This window comes from Protomyctophum bolini (genome assembly GCF_963924005.1).
Source record: "Protomyctophum bolini genome assembly, chromosome: 10".
Classification (NCBI taxonomy): Eukaryota; Metazoa; Chordata; class Actinopteri; order Myctophiformes; family Myctophidae; genus Protomyctophum; species Protomyctophum bolini.
The window spans coordinates 25,788,046-25,795,004 of NC_137871.1; positions in this window are offsets into that span (position 1 = coordinate 25,788,046).

Below are 6,959 nucleotides of genomic sequence, written 5' to 3' on the forward strand. Positions count from 1 at the left end.
CCAATATATATATGGGCAATATATCGCCTCAGGCGACATATCTGAAAATAAACATTCACTGAATGTTTATCTCCTGGTAGGTCTCCTGGCAGTGGTAGGAAAGGTAGGCCTATACTCGTAGTTTGTACTGCATACAAAGTATCAATACTGTGTTGCAGAAATACTCTGTTACAAGTAAAAGTTCAAGGTACAAAAGTATTGGCATCAAAACTTACTTAAAGTACCAAAAGTGGAAAGTATACTCATTATGCAGAAATTTCACAACCTTTTATACTGTACAGTGTGTATTAAATGCGTTAAAAATCATTTGAAAATAGCAGCTCTACAATGACTAAAATGTGTGTATATATACAGTATATATATATATATATATACATGCATACACACACTGTATAGGGCTGAACTGGTTAGTGTATGTTTTGTATAAAATAATCTAAAGTAAACTAAAGTATAGTAACTAAAGTTTTCAAATAATCGTATAGGAGTAAAAGTACAAAACGTAGCTCTCAGTCCCGCCCCCTCTAGTGGAGCAGAAGTAAACGACTAAACGTACTGCAGTACTTCAGTATGAAATCAAAATACCTCAATTGTACTTAAGTACAGTACTTGTAAATGTAGGCCTACTTAGTTACTTTACACCACTGCTGGTCGTGCTGGAAGGACTCCATGCTATATTGTTGGTTTTCTGCATCCTACAGGCTGCATATTTGGAACAGCTAATACATCAATATTTTATGAAGATGTATTTGTTTCCCTGGCACAAAAAGGAATAATAAACTAATAAACAAATATTGGTATCGGCTATCAGCCATGTTACATACTACGTATGTTTCATACAGGAGCTATGTTCCAAAGCTCTTTTTTAAAATCAAATCCTTTTGACTTAAAAAAACAAACAAAAAACAGTTCTTGTGACGTGACGAAATACGAATTAAAAACAAAAATGACAAAGGTTTCCAAGATGTTCTCATGATCATGCCATAACAAAGTACAGTACACACTATTCTACGGTTTACACTACTCCAATGAATCCAAACCAGGGCAAGTTGTGACCACAAGTTTGGTATGACAAATATAAAACGGGAAAGGACTGCATGCGCTTCAGTTACATGCATGTCAAACACAGAATGCCATTGGCCCGAAACTGATCGAAAAAAAAAGACTGAGCAAATTTTCTGGGGGTCGACATTCCAAACATTGAGCGTGTGACAGCCAGGCTGTATACGGTCTTGGGAAAAGTGATTGAAGCGACTGTGAGGCTCATTCATTCATAAATCTTGAATGGAAGGCATGTACACACGACATATGGAAGTGTTTTTCCTGAACCAGGTCCACATGGAAGCCTTATTATCCATGGCAGAGGCTAGAGCACACACTCACAACCAGGAGAGAGGGGCTCCATGTTTCAACCAGGGGCTCCAGGTTTCGGCACACAACAGAAATGCTTTTTAGATGTGCAGCATATCTGACGGGGAAGTGTGTGTCGGGAAGGGGGGGGACTTTACCCAGCAGCAAAGCTATAGCCTATCATTCCACATATGGAGGCAATTATATCAAATAGCGGTCCCTCAGTTACAAAGACGTTTTTTTTTTATCCCAGGCCATGTTTTCTCTTTCTCTCATCCACCATTTCTTCTTCAGAAGGCCCAGGCATGTTACATTATACCATCCTTGTGTCAGTATGAAAAAGCTAATAGTGATCATTATCTCTTTCTGTCACGAGGGGCTCAACTTGGGAGTAATAGTTCCTGAGGCACTATTTCAAATCCCATCCCCTCTCCCCAAAAGACAAGCCAGACACTTCCAAGTAGCTGCTATTGATCTTCAACTATCTTCGTATGTAATATAATAACTGCACTCTTAGCCTTCCCCCCCCCTTTCTTTCTCAGAGGTGTGTGTGTGTGTGTGTGTGTGTGTGTGTGTGTGTGTGTGTGTGTGTGTGTGTGTGTGTGTGTGTGTGTGTGTGTGTGTGTGTGTGTGTGTGTGTGTGTGTGTGTGTGTGTGTGTGTGTGTGTGTGTGTGTGTGTGTGTGTGTGTGTGTGTGTCTCTGTCTGTCTGGCACACTACTGGACCAACCAATGCCAAATGTCTTGTGCACACTGCCACTAGGCCACAGAAGTAACTTCACTATATATATTCTTTCCCCAGGTGGGGACTATAAGAACCGTCTATTTTCAGTTCAGGCTACACCCAGTACACATTTCCATCTTCAGTCACAAAAGTGGTGAGCCGTAATTTTATCAAATCCATTTTCTTGCAAAGCAATATATTTTAATGTGGAACCGTTTCTGTCCGACCACCGGTCCACCACATCACGGATATTATTGAATCAAAGAAGAGACGCAAAGAAATGGAATTGGAAATAAAATGGAGTCATGAACTTCATCGCGATCCTTTGACCTCTTTGGCAAGTGAAACACGTGGGCCATAATTGATCTGGGGGAAGGAGCTGTTCCTTATCGCCTGCATGGTTGGTGGTGGTTCTCCTGGCCCCTAGCTGCAGCTTCCTGCTCGATGGCATCTATTTGCTGAGTGGGCATTATTAAGCAGGAGGCCTTTTTCCTTGCACCTGCTTGTGTGTATACGTCACTGATGGTGGGTACGCTGATGGTGGGTACACTGGTGCCAGTGATCTGCGCAGACCGCATAATGAGTGACTAACTGTCTGCATGCAGAGCAGTTAACATATAGTATACAGTGATGCTCTCACTGAAGTGAGGATGCTTGCTCTCCACAACAAATGACTCTTCATGTGACCACCGCGCTCTGACTGTAGGTGCGCTACTCGTTCAAAACATGTGGGTCGCAAGACTTGCACACACCAAGACTTGCACACACCAAGAAACATTGTACCCACTACCGTTATTTTTGATATGTTCTCCACAACAGACACACCTGTAGAAGCAAGTGAGAAATTGCCTTTATCTCGATCACTCACGCATGCACGCACGCATCATCATCTTACATGATGATGTAAAACAAACATTGAGACAAGACAAGCATTAAATTCTCTTTATTGTCAATGGCTTTTTTTAAACAAACATTGAACTAAAAACAAACATTTAACCTGTATAGAGGGGCCAAAAATATATACATACATACTGTATGTAATTTTGGACATACAAGATTTCTACCCGACAGTGACGATATCCACACGTCATATGTCATATTCATGCTCCCCCAAAAATCTGCAAGCCACCAAAAATCAACACGTCCCACCAAACATCTGCATGCCCACGTAACGTCATGTTGCATGCAATTGCAGCCAAGTCTATGGACTTTTCAATGTTTGTTTTAAGCATCCCCCTGTCACGACCTGTGACCTGTTCTGTCACCCTCATGTGTTTTCCTATGTTCCTTGTTATGGGTTTTACTTTTGTGTACTTTTACCTTTTATTTTGTAGTATCTTGGTTTCCTGTGTTGCTCATGTTTACCTGCCTTGTCTAACCTTGTGATTAGTGTAGTTTTCTCCACCTGTGTCCTGTTTGTCTCCCAGCCAATCCCTGTGTTGATTTGTCAGTTGTATTCACCTGTGTCCAGTTAGTCCATGTCTATTTATATGCCATTATGCCCTTGTGTTTTCAGTTCTCTGTTGGTTCGTTGTTTATTGTCACTGAGTATTCGTTAGAACCTTGTTTCTTGACTCCTCGTTTACCTTGTAGGCCTATATCAGATCCCCTAGTTTTCCCAGTTTAGTGCTTTCCTTTTGTACTCCTTGTTCTCCCAAGTGTTCTGGCTGCCTACCAGTATTTTGACCCTTGCCTGTACCTGGACTTTGATGACTGCCTACTCCTTTCGTTTGGTGAAATAAATTAGATTCAACTGAGCTGCCTCTGCTTCTCATCTTGCACTTGGGTCCTACACTGTCTTGACCCCCAGGGTCACTTTGTTTCTATAAATATATATTTGGTTGAACAAACAAAGACAAAAACCTAATCTACCTAAATCTACACGTATGCAGTCCGACTGACCAAAGACAAATTTTCCTATCTTCTGAAACCCTATTTCCAAAAGTGGTCAAAGTAGCCGATCTACACGCTCATAAAGGCATTGCATCAGAATGTTTGGAAATCTTGCGAAGACATTAAAATTAACTATGTTTTTCAGCCAGGTTGAAAGTGCAGCTTGGAGATACTGTACTTTTATTTCCTTTTCTGAATAAATTGCCTGAAGGTCTATGACCAAAAGCTTGCTCTATACTCTGATTTTGCACATGCAGTTTGAGGGTGCGGAGCCTAGCCCCTTTAGTTGTTCATCTGAATAAATTGCATTGAAAGTGAAATGGCTCAACATAAACAAAGTCCTGTTGCTGTTTGAGGAAAGAGAATGAAATCATAAATCTTAAAGCCTTCATCTCCCATATCCTTTATTCCTCCATCCATTCCAAGGCAGGCGACCTGTGCATGCAGCCATTCACCCTGCTCTCTCATAACATAAGACATGCGAGCAGGCAAAATGTGAGGCAACAGCAGTTACTCTGGCCATAAATATTCACTAGCATCTGTCTCAAAGAGAGAATCCCCTTTGCAAATCCAGGAGCATATTCTCTTTCTCCTGTGGGTGTGTGTAGGCTCTGACATTTTGCCGGTTTGTGTCCCCCTGGCATCGAGGCTCGAAACGTGCATCTTCACTCCGTTATACTGTATGTATTATTCTCTCACATTTTGCCAACTGAATTCAGTATAGGTTATTTATAATTCATCTTCTTTCCCAGCTGTGCCAAGGTCAGACCTAGACCTATTTGTATGGCATTTCACCATCCAATATAAATATGGATTATTTAGCTGTACCTTCGAGAAATCTGATTCTCCGTTTTTTTCTCTTTTTTTTGTACTGTAGGCCTACTATTTGTCATGCAGTCAGACTGCAGCCCCTGCAGTGAAAACACAGCTAGGTTTTTTTGTATCTTTATAGTAACAAAGTTACCGTATTTTGGAGGTGACTTCATGACTGCTGCTGCTTTAACAAGATATGTACAGTACATACAAGAACATTTTGATAACTGGTTATTTGTAGGATAATGTCAATTGCAGGTATCGAGGCATTTCTTTGTTGCTCATTTCACTCAGCCAGAACACTAATGAATTCAGAACATTGTGTTTACTTGCGCAAGCAGAGCGTGCAGGTACTGCGATCGGCTGGGTATGTATGTCGATGTTGTCCACCGGCCAATGGGGTATGTACGTATGTATGTTGGTGTCCTCCACCAGCCAATGGTTGTCCACCATTGGCCGGTGGACAACACGACATGCATACGTACATTAGTTACGTCATCAAGAACAGCAATCGGCTGGGTATGTATGTTGGTATATTCCGCCTGCCAATGAGGGACCACAAACGTATTCTCAGCCCATAGTTTTTTACCCAATTACTGTATTTCAAGTGAAGTCTAAATAAAATGTCTCTGATTCCACCCCTGAAATTATTCAGACATAACTCTCCATGTCAAATTGTTTAGTCTATACCTCAGTCATCATGATCGAGTAACAGTTGGCTAGCAGGTTTTCATACTTTTTTTTTCGTACGTTTTGTGTGCATTAAAATAAATTATAATAATGTGTGTTGCCTCAAAGGTCAACCCATTTTCTGTAAGTTGGTCCTATTCTATTTGCAATCAGTCTTTAATTGTCTTTAGTTCAGCTAGGGGACATGGAAATTAAGCTAAAAAGCCCCTGCTGCTTTTCATGCCACCCTCGCTCTCTGTGACAAACAATCAACGTATAAACATAGCTACAATGTTCCACACCTTTTCCATCCTAATTTAGAATAAATGAAAAGCAATAACACAGTCCCCTTAGTGTGTTGCCAGTTTATTCTCCCCCCCTGTTAAGCCCTGACACCACCATGGCCCACTTTGGATACCCTACAGAGCCAGTAAAAAAAAACACCCCCATCGATCACTGGCCACACGTGTCAAGATTGCCCTAATAAAAACGAGGTGTAAATAATGTGCAGGGGCATATGTGGCGTGCGGTGCCATTTGCTGTGCGGAGATATAGGCTATAAAAGCACACAGGAGCTGTTGTTTGTCTCAATCAGAGCAGCTTCACTACCCAGTTAAGCCTGATTCGTATACTTCGTCACATGACGGTGTCGCATACGGGAAAACAGCCGATCTGCAAGCTCACAGCGCGTACCGGATGCAACGCATTGCGAACGTGTAGATCGACAATTTTCTGCACCTCGTACCATGCATGCGACAGAGAATAAATTAGGCGTTCACGCCTCAATTCCACCGGCGCCTGCAGCATCTCACTATATTAGCCAGTGTGAAGCCTCTTATGATTGGCTCTGTTTTTGGAAACCGGCTATATTGCTTGCACATTAAGTAAATTTGATTTATGCTACAGCCCTGCATGTCGTACCATCTATATGAGACCACTATCATTATGATACTCATGTATTTGTGAAAATAATGATGTTTTGTGCTTCAGTCAAGAAAGGAAAGGTACAGTAGATGGAACTGGAACCTGGTAGTCTACACATCCTTACTGGGCAGTAGGAGACTCAAATTATTGGCTCAGGCTCAATGTGACAAAACACAAAATCTCCGGGAATTCAAGGCTTCATGGGGTGTGTAATTGATAGGGCTTTTTGCCTTTATTGATAGAATAAGTGGAGACAGACAGGAAACGAAGAGAAAGACGGGTAAAGTTTGTCAGGATCGGGACTCGAACCCGCTATGCTCTGTTAGGAGTCTATAGGTGCATGGACCGCTAGGCTTACCCGGGCAAAAAATACATTTTGGGGTGAACTACTGCTTTAAATTAAAATACAGCATTACTTTGTAGGCACTTCAATAAAAGCATAGCGTGTATATTTTGTATACTGTACATGGGTACTTCAACAATTCCTATACCATTTACTTCTATCTGGCACTTCTATAACGCAGTATAGCATTATTGGTTTCAAGATCTCTACCTCTGGCCTTGATCACCCTTCACCTCAAATCCTACAG